Source organism: Somniosus microcephalus, chromosome 8, assembly GCF_052327205.1.
Source record: "Somniosus microcephalus isolate GS21.2 chromosome 8, FLI_Smic_1.0, whole genome shotgun sequence".
In the NCBI taxonomy this organism is placed as follows: Eukaryota; Metazoa; Chordata; class Chondrichthyes; order Squaliformes; family Somniosidae; genus Somniosus; species Somniosus microcephalus.
This window is the reverse complement of record NC_140994.1, coordinates 20,102,630-20,119,536: the sequence shown is the minus strand read 5'-3', so window position 1 is coordinate 20,119,536 and position 16,907 is coordinate 20,102,630. Positions and strand designations below refer to the sequence as shown.

Below are 16,907 nucleotides of genomic sequence, written 5' to 3'. Positions count from 1 at the left end.
CATTGAAGTTCCCCACCCAGAGTACATTCTGTGCCCTTGCTACTCTCAGTGCTTCTTCCAAGTGGTGTTCAACATGGAGGAGCACTGATTCATCAGCTGAGGGAGTGCGGTAGTTGGTAATCAGCAGGAGGTTTCCTTGCCCATGCTTGACCTGAAGCCATGAGACTTGATGGGGTCCAGAGTCAATGTTGAGGACTCCCATGGCCACTCCTTCCTGACTGTATACCACTGTGCCGCCACCCCTGGTGAGTCTGTCCTGCCGGTGGGACAGGACATACCCAGGGATGGTGATGGAGGAGTTTGGGACATTGGCTGAAAGGTATGATTCTGTGAGTATGACTGTGTTATTCTTATTATTGTAGCAGTTTGTTACAACTGAGTGGCTTGCTAGGCCATTTCAGAGGGCAGTTAAGAGTCAACCACTTTGCTGTGGGTCTGGGGACACATATAGGCCAGACCGGGTAAGGACGGCAGATTTCCTTCCCTGAAGGTCATTAGTGAAGCAGATGGGTTTTTACGACAATCCGATAGTTTCATGGTCACCATTACTGATACTAGCTTTTTATTCCAGATTTATTTAATTGAACTTAAATTCCCCAGCTGTCATGGTGGGATTTGAACTCACTTCTCCGGATCATTAATCCAAGCCTCTGGAATACCAATACAAAAGCCAAATACTGCAGATGCTGGAAATCTGAAACAAAAACAGAAAATGCTGGAAACACTCAGCAGGTCGGGCAGCATCTGTGGAGAGAGAAACAGAGTTAACGTTTCAGGTCGATGACCCTTCGTCAGAACAGTCCTGACGAAGGGTCATCGACCTGAAACGTTAGGGGTGATTTTCATTCAGAAGTCGGGAAGGAGGCGGGACTACAACTTTCGGGGTTGTAGTCCCGCCTCCATCGAGATGCGGCCAATCCACGCGATTTTCACTTGATTGACCTTGTTGAGCCCGCCCAGCGGGCTCAGCAGGCCAATTAAGGGCCACCTGCCAACAGGTGACGTCACAGACTGAAATTTCATCTGTCAAGACGTTTTGGCAGATGAAATATCAGCGTTTCACAGCTGTTTGAAGCTGTCAAACACTGACAGTCTTACTTCTAACCTGAGTCCTTCTACACAGACTCAGTTAGAAATCTCACCGACACAGAAACCTGCAGGCTGTCACTTTTGACAGATCGCCATTCTGCTTTCTGTGCAGGTTAAATGATGGACTCCCGAAACCTAGAGGAAGGAAGGCTGAAAAGGTAAGTACAGGTAATTTAAACTTCTTTACACACTTTAGACACACCAAACGCACTTACCTTTGCACTCATGTACACATCACTCACCTGAACACCGACATCTCGACCCCCTCCAGGTCCTTCAACCCGACGGCCCGACTCCTCCAATTTGGCATGGTTTGGAGCCGTCAGGAATCCCACACTTCAAGCTTTAAAATAGGGATTAGGCTAAAAACTGCCTGTTAACTACCTGTTAACAGGCAGTTAATTGTCACTAATCCCTTCCCGCCTCGGGTAGGCGGGTCCCAGTGCGGGGCGGGTACCCGCCTCCTTTGAAACTTACATGGAGGCGGGATGGTTTCGGGACTTTAACCCCCCGCACGCCTCCAATCCCGACTCCACGGGTCAATGAAAATTGACCCCGTTAACTCTGTTTCTCTCTCCACAGATGCTGCCTGACCTGCTGAGTATTTCCAGCATTTTCTGTTTTTGCCTCTGGATTACTAGTCCAGTAATATAACCACTCTGCTACCATTCCCTTTCTGGTCATTATCACATTGCTGTTTGTGGGAGCTTGCTGTGCGCAAATTGGCTGCCGCGTTTCCGACATTACAACAGTGACTACACTCCAAAAAGTACATCATTAGCTGTAAAGCGCTTTGGGATGTCCTGAGGTTATGAAAGGCGTTACATAAAGGCAAGCCTTTCTTTTTCTACTTTCCAGCATTTTTCTGCTTTTATTTCAGATTTCCAGGAAATCTTTTATCGTAAATAGAACTAGATCTGAGGGAGCCCACGTCAATTTGGAAAGCACGATGCGTTGGCAATGCATTTCCAGATGCAACCCTTTTTGGTTTAGCTTTGTACTAGCTGCTCAGACGAGACACAAGCCTTTGATCTTCCTGTGTAATGCTCCATCAGAAAATCAAATGAATAATTAAGAGCCCACCAGCCGCAAGGTACTTATATAATGTACTTAAACAATATTGGATTTGTAAGCACTACAGTATAATGATGGCCTACTGTATATCGCCTGCCAGTACTCCACTTAACAACATTCTGTACAAGAACAAGCTTCACTTAAGAACAAGTTTGCCTTCTGTGTACATCTTTCAATTCACATAGATGGTACTGTTCTCCTCTTCAAAGTAAGCTATTCTTCTTATGAATAAATTTATTGTTCTTCAATTTCAGAGACTGTAATGGAAAGAAGAAAGACTTAATACTGTGCCCATCACATCTGAGAAACAGCTGAAGGTGCTTGACTTTGACATGGAATGACGGTTGTTAAGTCAGCAAATGCGACAGCCATTTTGTTCACAGCAACCTTCCACAAGCAGATGAATGGCTAGTTAATCGTCTTTTTAAAATTCTCACCCTTGTTTTCAAATCCCTCCCTAGCTCTGTAATCTCCTACAGCCCCACAGCCCTCCGAGTTATCTGCGCTCCTCTAATTCTGGCCTCTTGAGCATCCCCAATTTCAATGGCTCCACCAGTGGTGGCCGTGCCTTCAGCTGCCAAGGCCCTAAGCTCTGGAATTCCCTGCCTAAACCTCCTCCGCCTCGCTACCTCGCTCTCTCCTCCTTTAAGACGCTCCTTAAAACCTACCTCTTTTCATCTGTCCTTAGGTGGCTCGGTGTCAAATTTTGTTTTGTAATGCCCCTGTGAAGCGCCTTGGGACGTTTTACTACATTAAGGGTGTTATATAAATACAAGTTGATGTTTTTAGTAGTGTTGGTTGAAGGAGGAATGTTTGCCAGAACACTGGGAAAATCTCCCTCTTCCTCAATAAATCCATGAAATCCGTAGCATCCACCTGAGCACAGGAACAAGCAAATGGGGCTTCGGTTTAATATCCCAGCCAAGGTTCAGCACCTCCGACAATACAGCATTCCCTCAGTACCACATTGGACTGTCAGTACAGATTACATGCGCAAGTTCTGGTATGGATCTTGAACCTACAAACAGCTGACCAGGAGGGACTAATGCAAGCAATTGGCCCGTAATTTCCGATAGGAGGCTTCCTGCGTGCGGATGCCTCCTCTCGGAAAAAAAATCTACGAACTTACCTGAGGGCTCCCGAGGTCCGGACACTCCCGCCCCTGGGCCTCTCCACAGTCGAAATGCGCAGGGCCCACGTATCCCAGGGGCGCAGGCGGTTCGCAAGTCTCCCTGGGATCACGTGGGCTAGGCCAACCAATAGGAGAAGGGAATCTCCCTTCACACTTTTGACAGATAGACCTGTCAAATATATGAATGAAGGTCACCCCAAAAACACAGTAAAACATTAACTACATTTTTAAAAACCATCACGTTTTTAAAATTAGTTGAAATTACAATAAATTAAATACTTTAAACAAAAATTTAATTTTTTGAAAAAAATTATTAAAGTTTTTTACGGGGCTAAAAATAAACTTACCTTTTTTAAAAGTATTTTAAAATTATAAATGAGTGAAAACATTTTTTTTACCTTTTTTTCAACTCTTATGCTGGTAAAAGCAGGCCTTACGCCTTACTGCTTTTACCAGGCGTAAGATTTTTAAGGGTTTTCAACGGACGGAGGTTCTGCAGAAAGCGGAACTCTCCGCCCGCAGAGGCCCTTCTCCAGGGCAGGCGGACGATCTGTCAAGAGCATTCTTGGAAATGCCGGTTTTCAGCGTATGTGCTTCGCATGCCTGAAACCGGCATTTCCGATGTCCCTATGGGTGTGTACACAGCGCGTACCCACCCGTAGGCATGGGAATATATGGGCCATTGAGTTAAAGTGGTATGGAACATAGAATCTCTAATAAGATGTCTAAGTTTTAACCATCTAAAAATCTCTAGCTTTTTTAAATTTGTTGTGCTATACTTTTATTTTTTTATTGTTCAGAAGAACTTTATTCCTATTTATCAATTCTGATAATATGTTCAAGTGGAAATGTGAATTCCTGATGTAAGCAAATTTTTCCCTCGACAAATGGGAGATTGGTCTTAATGAAGATTGATTGTGCTGAGCTTACTGTACGTATTGGGCAAAATGTGGCCACTCATTCACATCTGCTCCAGTTTACATGTGTCTACGTACCATTAGTGCCTGTCTCTGTGCCAAATCTTGTGTGCACTGCACAGAGTTTTACTGTAAATGAGATAAATCATACACCAAGCAGAGCAGAATATCCAATATTTGGAGAGTGAGACAAGTTGTGCTGGTGACAGAGGAGCCAACGATTTTGAGAGCAAAGGAAGCTATCTTGGTGATGGAGAAGTTGGCACTGAGCATATCTGGTGCGCACAAGTCAAAGAACACGACACAGAGACAGGTCTGAAACTCGTCAATAAATGCCAGATCAGTTTTGAAAAGCCATTCAGTTAGCTGGCAGTTCCTTCAATACAGTCAACACAGGGACATGACAGACAACAATGCAGTGATATTGCCAGGATTTTAGAAATGAGTGGGAGGGGGGGGGAAGGAAAAGTGAAGGAGCAGAGACTCCCTTCAAAAAGAACATAAGAACATAAGAAATAGGAGCAGGAGTCGGCCATTCGGCCCCTCGAGCCTGCTCCGCCATTTAATGAGATCATGGCTGACCTGATTTTGGCCTCAACTCCACTTTCCTGCCCGCTCCCCATAACCCTCGACTCCCCTGTTGCTCAAAAATCTGTCTATCTCAGCCTTGAATATATTCACTGACTCAGCTTCCACAGCTCTCTGGGGTAAAGAATTCCAAAGATTCACAACCCTCTGAGAGAAGAAATTCCTCCTCCTCTCCATCTTAAATGGGCGACCCCTTATTCTGAGACGATGCCCCCTCGTTCTAGATTCCCCCACTAGGGGAAACATCCTCTCAGCATCTACCCTGTCCAACCCCCTCAGAATCTTATATGTTTAAACAAGATCACCTCTCATTCTTCTAAACTCCAATGAGTATAGGCCCAACCTGCTCAACCTTTCATCGTAAGACAACCCTTCCATCACAGGAATCAACCTAGTGAACCTTCTCTGAGCTGCCTCCAATGCAAGTATATCCCTCCTTAAATAAGGAGCCCAAAATTGTACGCAGTACTGTAGGCGTGGTCTCACCAACGCCCTGTACAGTTGTAGCAAGACTTCCCTACTTTTATACTCCATCCCCCTTGCAATAAAGGTCAACATTCCATTTGCCTTCCTAATTACTTGCTGCACCTGCATGTTAACTTTTTGTGTTTCATGTACGAGGACCCCCAAATCCCTCTGTACCGCCGCATTCTGTAGTCTTTCTCCATTTAAATATTTGCATCATTTTGGAGGCTTTTAATTTTAGATTTGGCAGTTTGTCTTGTTATCTGAATCCCCAATCTAATGATGCCAAGTATTTAGGGCCGCACAATTAAAAATGCGGGTTTGCATTTAGAATTTGGGCGTAAAAGTGGGCACAAAATTGGCATCCAACCAATTTTGCAACAGAGGAGGCTGAGGGGAGATTTAATCGAGGTGTATAAAATTATGAGGGGCCTAGGTAGAGTGGATAGGAAGGACCTAGTTTCCTTAGCAGAGGGGTCAGTAACCAGGGGGAAAAGATTTAAAGTAATTGGCAGAAGGATTAGAGGGGAGTTGAGAACTTTTTTCACCCAGAGGGTGGTGGGGGTCTTGAACTCACTGCCTGAAAGGGTGGTAGAGGCAGAAACCCTCACCGCATTTAAAAAGTACTTGGATATGCACTTAAAGTGCCGTAACCTGCAGGGCTACGGACCAAGTGCTGGAAAGTGGGATTAGGCTGGGATAGCTATTTTACGGCCGGCACGGACACGATGGGCTGAATGGACTCCTTCTGTGCCGTAAACTTCTATGATTCTGTGAACCACCCTAGGCTGAGAGCTCAGGCACACGTGCTACTAGATCGCACCCGAGCATTCTCATTGGAATCCCTGCAGCGGCCTGCATGCGACAGACCTCCTTCGTTCTGCCTTCTTAAAAACAGAGGCTAACAAAAGCAGTTCTTTGGTTATTACATTTTAAAGGATGTCCAATATTGAATCAATATATCTGGTAAAATCTACTGTGAAAAATTGTGCTCCTGATGTTGCAGAGTTGGATTAAATTTCTTATTTAAAAAAAAGGACTAAATTGTTCTGAAAATAACTTGTGTTGTATCAGCAGGCTGTGGTAGCAACGGTATTCTGTTCAATAATGTTTCATTAATACTCAGCCTTTCCTCCCAGGCTCCAGGGGAGACTGCAGAGATCCCACAGCTCCTTCTAATGCAGTTTATCAATCTTGTTTGTTCAATAATGCAATAATGCAGGGAACTTTTAAAATGCACTCCATCTTACATATCGAAGCGACCTGTTCAAACTTCTCCGTGACCTGAAGCCGAGATAAGTACAAGGGGCTGAAGTCTGTTAATGACTGTGACTTGGTCATTTGTGAATGGGGCTGGTTCAGTACTGTACTCCTGACTGACCCCTGCTGCATCCTTTTCCAATATAACACCCAATATTCAGAAACAATTGTAGCATACAGGGATGTCATAATAAGTCTAAAATTATTATTGTATTTGCTGACATACAGACAAGACTCATATTGAAGAGAGTTTACTAATATAAATTTCCCTGTTCCTTGCTCTGTAGGAAGCTGTTATTCCTCCATCAGCAGTGTTTTTGACATTGCAGTTCCAGCAAAATATATATTTTTTAAATTACGTGGGGATTAGGGGATGCGTTGAATTGGAATATTGTCGTTTCATAGATTCATAGAACGATACAGCACAGAAGGAGACTACTCGGCCCATCGTGCCTGTGCCGGCTCTTTGAAAGAGCGATCCAATTAGTCCCGCTCCCTCTGCTCTTTCCCCACAGCCCTGCAAATGTTTCCCCTTTAAGTATTTATCCGATTCTCTTTTGAAAGTTTTTATTGAATCTGCTTCCTCCGCCCTTTCAAGTAGTGCATTCTAGATCTCTGGGTCCTAAGTCTGAATTCAGTCCAGGTTGATAGGATAGAAACATAGAAGATAGGAGCAGGAGTCGGCCATTTGGCTCCTCGAGCCTGTTCTGCCATTTAATGAGATTATGGCTGACCATCCAAATTCAGTACCCTGTCCCTACTTTCTCCCCATATCCCTTGATCCCTTTAGCCTTAAGAAATATATCTAACTCCTTCTTGAATATACTTAATGGCCCAGAAATTCGGCTCTCCATGGGTGAGTACACACGGGGTACTCACCCGTAGGCCGAATGGAAATGCCGGTTTCCTGCATGCACTGCGCATGAACGAAGGGGCTCAGAGGTTGAACGCGCGTGCAGGGGAGGCTGCGCGTGCGCTTTGAACTTAGTACGATAGCAAAATACTGCAGATGCTGGAAATCCAAAATAACAACAGAGAATGCTGGAAAAACTCAGCAGGTCAGGCAACATCCGTGGAGAGAAATATGAGTTGACGTTTCGGGTTGAAACCCTTCTTCAACCTGAAACGTCAACTCATATTTCTCTCCACGGATGTTGCCTGACCTGCTGAGTTTTTCCAGCATTCTCTGTTGTTATTTTCGCTTTGAACTTAGGTTTTTTTTGCAGGTTTTCACGCGAGGTTAAGCCTGCAGGATTTACACATTTAAAAAGCAGGCGTAAGGCCTGCTTTTCACAAGGTAAGTGGTCAATTAATTAAAATTAAAACATTTTTTCCACAGGTTTATTATTTTTAAATACTTTAAAGCAAGGTAAGTTTATTTTAGCCCCGTTTTTTCAAAAAATTCTTTTTTTCAAAAATTTAAATTATTGTTTAAAATAGTTATTTAATGTAATTTATAGTTTATTTAAAAAGTGTGATGTTTAAAAAAAATGTATTTGAAGGTTTACTGCTATTTTGGGGCCCGTAGTATTCATACGTTTTCACAGGTCTTCCTGTCAATCTTATGAATGGGCTTTTCCCTCCTCCGATTGGCTGCCCATGGCTCACGTGATCCCGGGGGACGCATCGCACTAACAACGCCCCTGGGACACGCAAGCACAGCTGGGCCAGGCCCCGGAGCGGAATTCCATGGGGCCCTACAGCTCAACTGCCAGCGCGCAAGGTAAGTGCAGGTTGGGGGCTTGCACCTGCGGGAAGCCCCTGACCCGAATTTCTGGGCCATTAAGTTGGCCTCAACTGCCTTCTGTGGTAGAGAATTCCACAGGTTCGCCACTCTCTGGGTGAAGAAATTCCTCCTCATCTCTGTCCTAAATGGCTTACTCCTTATCCTTAGACTGTGACCCCTGGTTCTGGACTCCCCCGCCATCGGGAACATCCTTCCTGCATCTAGTCTGTCTAGTCCTGTTAGAATTTTATAAGTTTCAATGAGATCCCCTCTCATTCTTCTAAACTCTAGCGAATATAAGCCTAATCGACTCAATCTCTCTTCATACGTCATTCCTGCCATCCCAGGTATCAGTCTGGTGAATCTTTGCTGCACTCCCTCCATGGCAAGAACATCCTTCCTCAGATAAGGTGGCCAAAACTGCACACAATACTCAAGGTGTGGTCTCACCAAGGTCCTGTACAACTGCAGCAAGACATCCTTGATCCTGTACTTGAACCCTCTCGCTATGAAGGCCAACATACCATTTGCCTTCTTAACCGCCTGCTGCATCTGCATGCTTACCTTTAGTGACTGGTGCACAAGGACACCCAGGTCTCGTTGCACTTCCCCTTTTCCCAATCTATTGCCGTTCAGATAATAATCTGTCTTCCTGTTTTTGCCACCAAAGTAGATAACCTCGCATTTATCCACATTATACTGCATCTGCCCAATCACCCAACCTGTCCAAATCATACTGGAGTTTCTCTGCATCCTCCTCACAGCACACATGCCCACCCAGCTTTGTGTCATCTGCAAACTTGGAGATATTACATCTAGTTCCCTCGTCTAGATCATTAATATATATTGTGAATAGCTGGGGTCTTAGCACTGATCCCTGCGGTACCCCACTAGTCACTGCCTGCCACTCGGAAAAAGACCCGTTTATTCCAACTCTATGCTTCCTGTCTGCCAACTAGTTCTCTATCCAAGTCAGTACCTTACCCCCAATCTCATGTGCTTTAACATTGCACGTCAATCTCTTATGCGGGACCTTATTGAAAGCCTTCTGAAAGTCCAAATACACCACATCCACTGGTTCTCCCTTATTTATTCTACCAGTTACATCCTCAAAAAATTCCAGTAGATTAGTCAAGCATGATTTACCTTTTGTAATTCCATGTTGACTTTGTCCGATCCTGTCACTGTTTTCCAAGTGCTCTGCTATTACATCTTTTATAATGGACTCTAGCATTTTCCCCACTACCGATGTCAGGCTTACCGGTCTATAATTCCCCGTTTTCCCTCTACCACCTTTTTTAAATAGTGGGGTTACATTAGGTACCCTCCAATCCATGGGAACTATTCCAGAGTCTATAGAATTTTGGAAGATGACCAGCAATGCATCTACTATTTCAAGGCCACTTCCTTAAGTACCCTAGGATGTAGATTATCAGGCCCTGGGGATTTATCGGCCTTCAATCCCGTCAATTTCCCTAACACCATTTCTCTACAAATACTGATTTCATTCAATTCCTCCCTCTCATTAGACCCTATGTTCTCCAAAATCTCTGGAAGGTTATTTGTGTCCTCCTTTGTGAAGACAGAACCAAAGTATGTATTTAATTGGTCAACCATTTCTTTGTTCCCCATTATAAATTCCCCTGATTCTGACTGCAAGGCCTATGCTTGACTTCACCAATCTTTTTCTCTTCACATATCTATAGAAGCTTTTACAGTCAGTTTTTATGTTCCCTGAAAGCTTACTCTCATATTCTATTTTCCCCCTCTTAATTAATCCCTTTGTTCTCCTTTGCTGAATCCTAAACTGCTCCCAATCCTCAGTTTTGCTGCTTTTTCTGGCCAATTTATATGTCCTCTCCTTGGATCTTATGCTATCCCTAATTTCCCTTGTTAGCCACGGTTGAGTCACCTTTTTTGTTTTATTTTTATGCCAAACAGGGATGAACAAATTCTGTAGTTCATCCATGCGACCTTTAAATGTTTGCCATTGCCTATTCACCGTCAACCATTTAATTAACGTTCCCCAATCCATCCTAGCCAACTCGCACCTCATACCATCGTAGTTTCCTTTATTTAAATTCAGGACCCTAGTCTCTGAGTCAACTACTTCACTCTCCATCTTAATGAAGAATTCCATCATATTATGATCGCTCCTCCCCAAGGGGCCTCGCACAACAAGATTGCTAATTAATCCTTTCTCATTACATAATACCCAGTCTAAGATGGCCTGATCTCTAGTTGGTTCCTTGACATATTGGTCCAGGAAACCATCCCGTATACACTCTAGGAATTCCTCCTCCACAGTATTGTTACTAATTTGGTTAGCCCAATCTATATGTAGATTAAAGTCACCCATGATAACTGCTGTGCCCCTATTGCACGCGTCTCTAATTTCCCGTTTAATGCCATCCCCAACCTCAGCATTACTGTTTGGGGGTCTGTATACAACTCTCACTAACGGATGACCTTCGCCTCTCTGTATGGCTCCAATATGAAATTAGTGTGCCTCGTTTCAACCCAGTTGCTAGTGGCTTGGGCCCAAAGCCCAAAGGTTTCCAGAAATTATATCCGAAATGATCCTAAATTGGCAGTTCCATTCAGAGGTGCCACAGGAATGGCGTTAATATTCCAAGGATGAAGTATTTCACATTGGAGGCAGTAGTAGCTACAAGGAGTAATGTTCCAAATACGTGCCTTCAGGCAGGGATCCACACACCCCAGGAGTGCATATTGGAAAGGCAGGCAACATGCTGTGCATGATTTTCTGACCATTTAAAATTATTGATCAGAGTGAGAATGTGGAACGTTGAGTGTTGAGGCGAATAGCATAGATGCATTTAAGGGGAATCTAGATAAGTACATGAGGGAGAACGGAATCGAAGGATATGTTGATGGGGTGAGATTGAGTAAGGTGGGTGGAGGCTCGTGTGGAGCATAAACACTGACACAGACCTGGTAGGCCGAATGGCCTCTTTCCGTGCTGTGAAGTTCGATGTACTTCTAAGTAAAATCGTGTCAGCCGTGGTTCAGTGGGCAGCACACTTTTGAGTCAAAAGGTTAAGGATTCACAGTCCCACTCCAGGGACTTGAGCACATTAAGCTAGGCTGACACTCCAGCACAGTGCTGAGGGAGCGCTGCACTGTCGGAGGTGCCGTCTTTCAGATGAGACGTTAAACCGAGGCTCTGTCTGCTCTCTCAAGTGGACGTAAAAAATCCCACGGCACTATTTCGAAGACGAGCAGGGGAGTTATCCTCGGTGTCCTGGCCAATAGTTATCCCTCAGCCAACATCACTAAAAAAACAGATTATCTGGTCATGATCACATTGCCGTTTGTGGGAGCTTGCTGTGCGCAAATTGGCTGCCACGTTTCCCACATTACAACAGTGATTACACTTCAAAAGTACTTCATTGGCTGTAAAGCGCTTTGAGACGTCCAGTGGTCGTGAAAGGCGCTATAGAAATGCAAGTCTTTCTTGCAGTGCATGCCTGAGTTTCTGATCATGCCTTTCCAGAGGGCAAATCTCCACTCAAGGAGTGCGAGTCAAAAAGAGACACTCCGGCATTGTGCGCTCATTGCAGTTAACAGTGAGGAATGTTCCATTTGCAAGCAGTAGCATCACCTTGCTGCATACAAGTTCACTTCACATTATTTCAAACCAGATTACTTAAATTACTCGGTGAACAGGACCTCCTCTGAATTTATCAGCTCATTCATCTAAACCTGTCACTTGAATGATTATTTGAGGAAATGAATCCACATATAGAGTAAAGATTTACCTCTGGTGTCTTATACCCAAACTGGATGGAACTTAACCTTTGTTTACCATATAACCAATTTGCATAATTCTGTTTGCCGAACCAATGGCTGCATAAGTAGTAGGTAGGACTCAGATACCCACCTGTATGAAGTGGAGGTCACCTCCTAAGTCAATCTCTTCATTCCAGGTGACATACTGCTGCTGCCAGATACCCCCTCCTTCACAAACACGTGACCTACAGCAGCCTACTGCTTAGTCTCTAGTCGCTACACCATTTAAAAAAAAGACTTGCCTTTATATAACGCGTTTCACGACCTCAGGACGCCCCAAAGCGCTTTGTAGCCAATTACTGTAACTACTTTTTTGGAGTGTAGTCACTGTTGTAATGTGGGAAACGCAGCAGCCAATTTGCGCACAGCAAGGTCCCACAATCAGCAATGTGATAATGACCAGATAATCTGTTTTTTTTTAGTGATGTTGATTGAGGGATAAATATTGGCCAGGACACCAGGGATAACACCCCTGCTCTTCTTCGAAATCGTGCCATAGGATCTTTTACGTCCACCTGAGAAAGCAAACGGGGCCTCGGCTTAACGTCTCATCCAAAAGACGGCACCTCCGACAGTGCAGCGCTCCCTCAGCCCCTGCACTGGAGTGTCAGCGTAGCTTTTTGTGTTCAAGTCCCTGAAGTGGGATTTGAACCCACAACCTCCTGACTCGAGAGACAAGAGTGCTACCCACTGTGCCACAATCATCAGTGGCAAGCGTACTGTGGAGCTAGTAGCAGGTTCCCAATGTTGAGCTGGAGGCATTTCAGCTTACCCAGGACTGCATGTCAGACAAGCAGTCTGACAACACAGAGACAGTGGACGGATCGAGGCCAGTGGTAGACCGGCAGAACTGGGATGTCATCAGCATACGTGTGAAAAGTGACCCCATGTCTTCGGATGATGTCACCAAGGAACAGCTTGTAGGTCAGGAGGAGGCCAAAGACAGATTGTAGTCGGATCCCTGAGGTAACGGTGAGGGGGTGGGAAGAGAAGCCATTGCTGGTACCAGTACTCAAGTCTTAGAGTGGGGCTTGAACCTACAACTTTTCTGACTCTGAGGCAAGAGTGCTACAAACTGAGTCAAGCTGACACACAAACAGCAGGGCTCCCATATGCCACTGGAATGTCGAGGTGCACAGGAATAACTTATCTTTTTCTTCCCTTATGTAGCCCCTGTTCCATCAATTTGTTCCCTACTTCTTCTTTCCTGAAGAGATGGACTCCTTGTTCGGGTGCTGTCCCACAGTGGTCATTCTTTATGCATTAGGGAGGGGGAAAACTGTCCAGGTTAACACTGTCCAGGAGCATTGAAGCCAATTGTCGTGCCCCTATTGCCTATCTACCCGAGATCAGCTACTTCACCACATTCCAACCAGCATTTAGTTTGACAGTACATAGGGAAATGTGTACACAAAAAAAACTGATCAGGAGTTGGGCAGTCCTGCAACACAGGTCCCAATTCATCAATCAAGTGTCATTCATGTGAGTTTCCAAGATGGCGCAGCAAGGCTGTTCAAAGTGTGTTCAAGGGGGTAAGGACGGGATTGGACTTGGCTTTGATGCTCCCCATGATAAAATGGCCTCCTGACGCTCACTGCCAAGGCACATGACAGATTTTCCTACCTCCCTGACACCCTGGAAAAGACAAGAACATTGGTCTTTCCCATATCGGGCCATTAACATGGCCGAGGGGCGCTACAAACACAGGCCCTCCCCCGACCAGCACCTTGCATTGGCGGAAGAGGGAGGAAATCTGAGCGCCGCTATAAACAATCCCGAGGGGCAAAGCTGAGGGAAAATCAGTCCCCTAAATGTTAAATCTCAAAAGTTTAATAACCTTGCTTGTATAAAAATTAAAAGAGTATGCAGGAGAAAGAGTTCAGTTCACAGCCAACATTCCAGAGAATCTTCTCAACTTAATGCACTCTATTTCCCATAGTGCATTGCACATCACAACTACGGTAAGCTATGTGGGACAATTCAAATACAACATTCAAAATACACAACATCTCCACCCCTCTTACATTAGATGTCCCAATAGAACCACAACATTTTTAAAACACAATAACCTGGGAGTGAGGGTAGACTTCCTCCAACCATGGCTATACCCATGGGGATTATTCTGCCCCAGATAAAGGGTAAGGCTCTGAACTATAAGTTCAAACGTATAGGGGCCCGCCGCTCTCTGGTAGGATACCGGCGGTCAACCTGGCTCTCCAGTTCATTGTCTCTCACAGGTGACGGCAACACAGGTGTAGGCGGCTGAGGCGCCTGTGCACAGGTCTCCCTTGCTGATGAGATAGGGGCTGAAGCGGCTGCTTCCTCAGAAGGTGAGTCTCTCGGTGTAGAAGGCGGATGACCCACAGCGTCACCCAATGGCAGATAAACTGCTGTTGGTGGTTCAGTGGGTGTTGCTGCACTTCGTAGAAGCTGATCGGTGTGTCTTTTCCAGACAATGTCCTCGGGTGTCTGTACAGTGTAGGATACTGGACCAGTCTTTTTAAAAAAAAAATTATTCATTGATGGGATGTGGGCGTCACTAGCTGGCTAGGCCTGCATTTATTGCCCATCCCTAATTGCCCTTGAGAAGGTGGTGGTGAGCCGCCTTCTTGAACCGCTGCAGTCCATATGGTGTAGGTACACCCACAATGCTGTTAGGAAGGGAGTTCCAGGATTTTGGCCCAGCGACAGTGAAGGAACGGCGATACAGGTCCAAGTCAGGATGGTATGTGACTTGGAGGGGAACTTGTAGGTGGTGATGTTCCCATGCATCTGCTGCCCTTGTCCTTCTAAGTGGTAGAGGTCGCGGGTTTGGAAGGTGCTGTTGAAGGAGCTTTGGCGAGTTGCTGCAGTGCATCTTGTAGATGGTACACACTGCAGCCACAGTGCGCTGGTGGTGGAGGGAGTGAATGTTGAAGGTGGATGGAGTGCCAATCAAGCGGGCTGCTTTATCCGGAATGGTGTCGAGCTTCTTGAGTGTTGTTGGAGCTGCACTCATCCAGGCAAGTGGAGAGTATTCCATCACACTCCTGACTTGTGCCTTGTAGATGGTGGAAAGGCTTTGGGGAGTCAGGAGGTGAGACACTCGCCACAGAATTCCCAGCCTCTGGCCTGCTCTTGTAGCCACAGTATTTATATGGCTGGTCCAGCTCAGTTTCTGATCAATGGTAACCCCCAGGATGTTGATAGTGGGGGATTCAGCGATGGTAATGCCATTGAATGTCAAGGGGAGATGGTTAGAGTCTCGCTTGTTGGAGATGGTCATTGCCTGGCACTTGTGTGGTGCGAATGTTACTTGCCACTTGTCAGCCCAAGTCTGAATGTTGTCCAGGTCTTGCTGCATATGGACACAGACTGCGTCAGTATCTGACGAGTCTTGAATGGTGCTGAACAGTGTGCAATCATCAGCGAACATCCCCACTTCTGACCTTATGATGGAGGGAAGGTCATTGATGAAACAGCTGAAGATGGTTGGGCCTAGGACACTGCCCTGGGGAACTCCTGCAGTGATGTCATTTGATTGGGATGAATGACCTCCAACAACCACAGCCAACTTCCTTTGTGCTAGGTATGATTCCAACCAATGGAGAGTTTGCCCCTTGATTCCCATTGACTTCAGTTTTGCTAGGGCTCCTTGATGCCACACTCGATCAAATGCTGCCTTGACGTCAAGGGCAGTCACTCTCACTCACCTCTTGAGTTCAGCTCTTTTGTCCATGTTTGGACCAAGGCTGTAATGAGGTCAGGAGCTGAGTGGCCCTGGTGGAACCCAAACTGGGCGTCAGTTAGCAGGTTATTGCTGAGTAAGTGCCGCTTGATAGCACTGTCGACGACATCTTCCATCACTTTGCTGATGATTGAGAGTAGACTGATGGGACGGTAATTGGCCGGGTCGGATTTGTCCTGCTTTTTGTAGACAGGACATACTTGTGCAATGACAGTAGCAGGAACCCACTTAGGTCCACCACTGTAGTTCCGTGCCAACACATGTTCACCTGGACTGAAGACTCTGTCTTTGGAGCGTTGTTCACGTCGCTTGATCTGCTTGTCCTGCTGATACTGTACCACGTCTTTCACCTTTGGCGGTTTCAGCAGGTCGAAGTTGGTTCGTAGCTCTCTTTTGAGCAGTAGAGTGGCAGGTGATGCTTTTATGGTCGCATGTGGTGTGTTCCTGTAACTCAACAGGAAACTATTCAGGCGCTGATGAAGCGTTCCTTGGCCTTGCGAAGCCTTTAGAGAGTGTTTCATGGTCTGAACAAACCTCTCAGCTAGACCATTGGTCGCAGGGTGGTATGGTGCAGCCCTGATATGTTGTATGCCATTCACCTGCAGAAATGTAGCCATTTCTTGTGACACCCACTGTGGACCGTTGTCTGAGACAAGTTGCATCGGAGATCCAAATCGGCTGAACACCTCACCTAACTTCTCGATGGTCTTCTCAGCGGTGGTGGACCTTGTGGTGTATGTAACCTGTTCCACCTTAAGAGAACTACCTTAAGAGATGTACTACTTTCTCTTGGCTGCTGTATACTGTAGTACCGGTGGTGACCACACCGGTATATAAGCGTTGTGTAGTGATTTACTGGGCAGTTCAGCCCTGACCTCTGAATAGTAAAGGCCTGTTAAAGTTATTCTTGTGGTCTGTGTCCAGTGATTTATAATAAGCATAACTGGGACACACAGACTTAACAGTGGCGACGAGTCCGATCTTACCCTGCAGCAGTTTTACATCCAAGGCAGCTTCGTCCTCAGAACGGGCGTCGAGAAGAGGCATCCGCCCTCATCATCCTGCTGAGCACCATCGCACGGGAGGCATCGAGAACCCGGGTTAAAAAGAAAAATT

The 16,907-nt window shown here is 45.7% G+C and overlaps 1 protein-coding gene across 1 annotated transcript in view; it reads right to left on the bottom strand.

Moving 5' to 3' along the window:
* LOC147113360 (VPS10 domain-containing receptor SorCS1-like) overlaps window positions 1-16,907 on the bottom strand; it is a 1,462,440-nt gene that overhangs the window by 1,152,109 nt on the left and 293,424 nt on the right. The window lies entirely within an intron of this gene.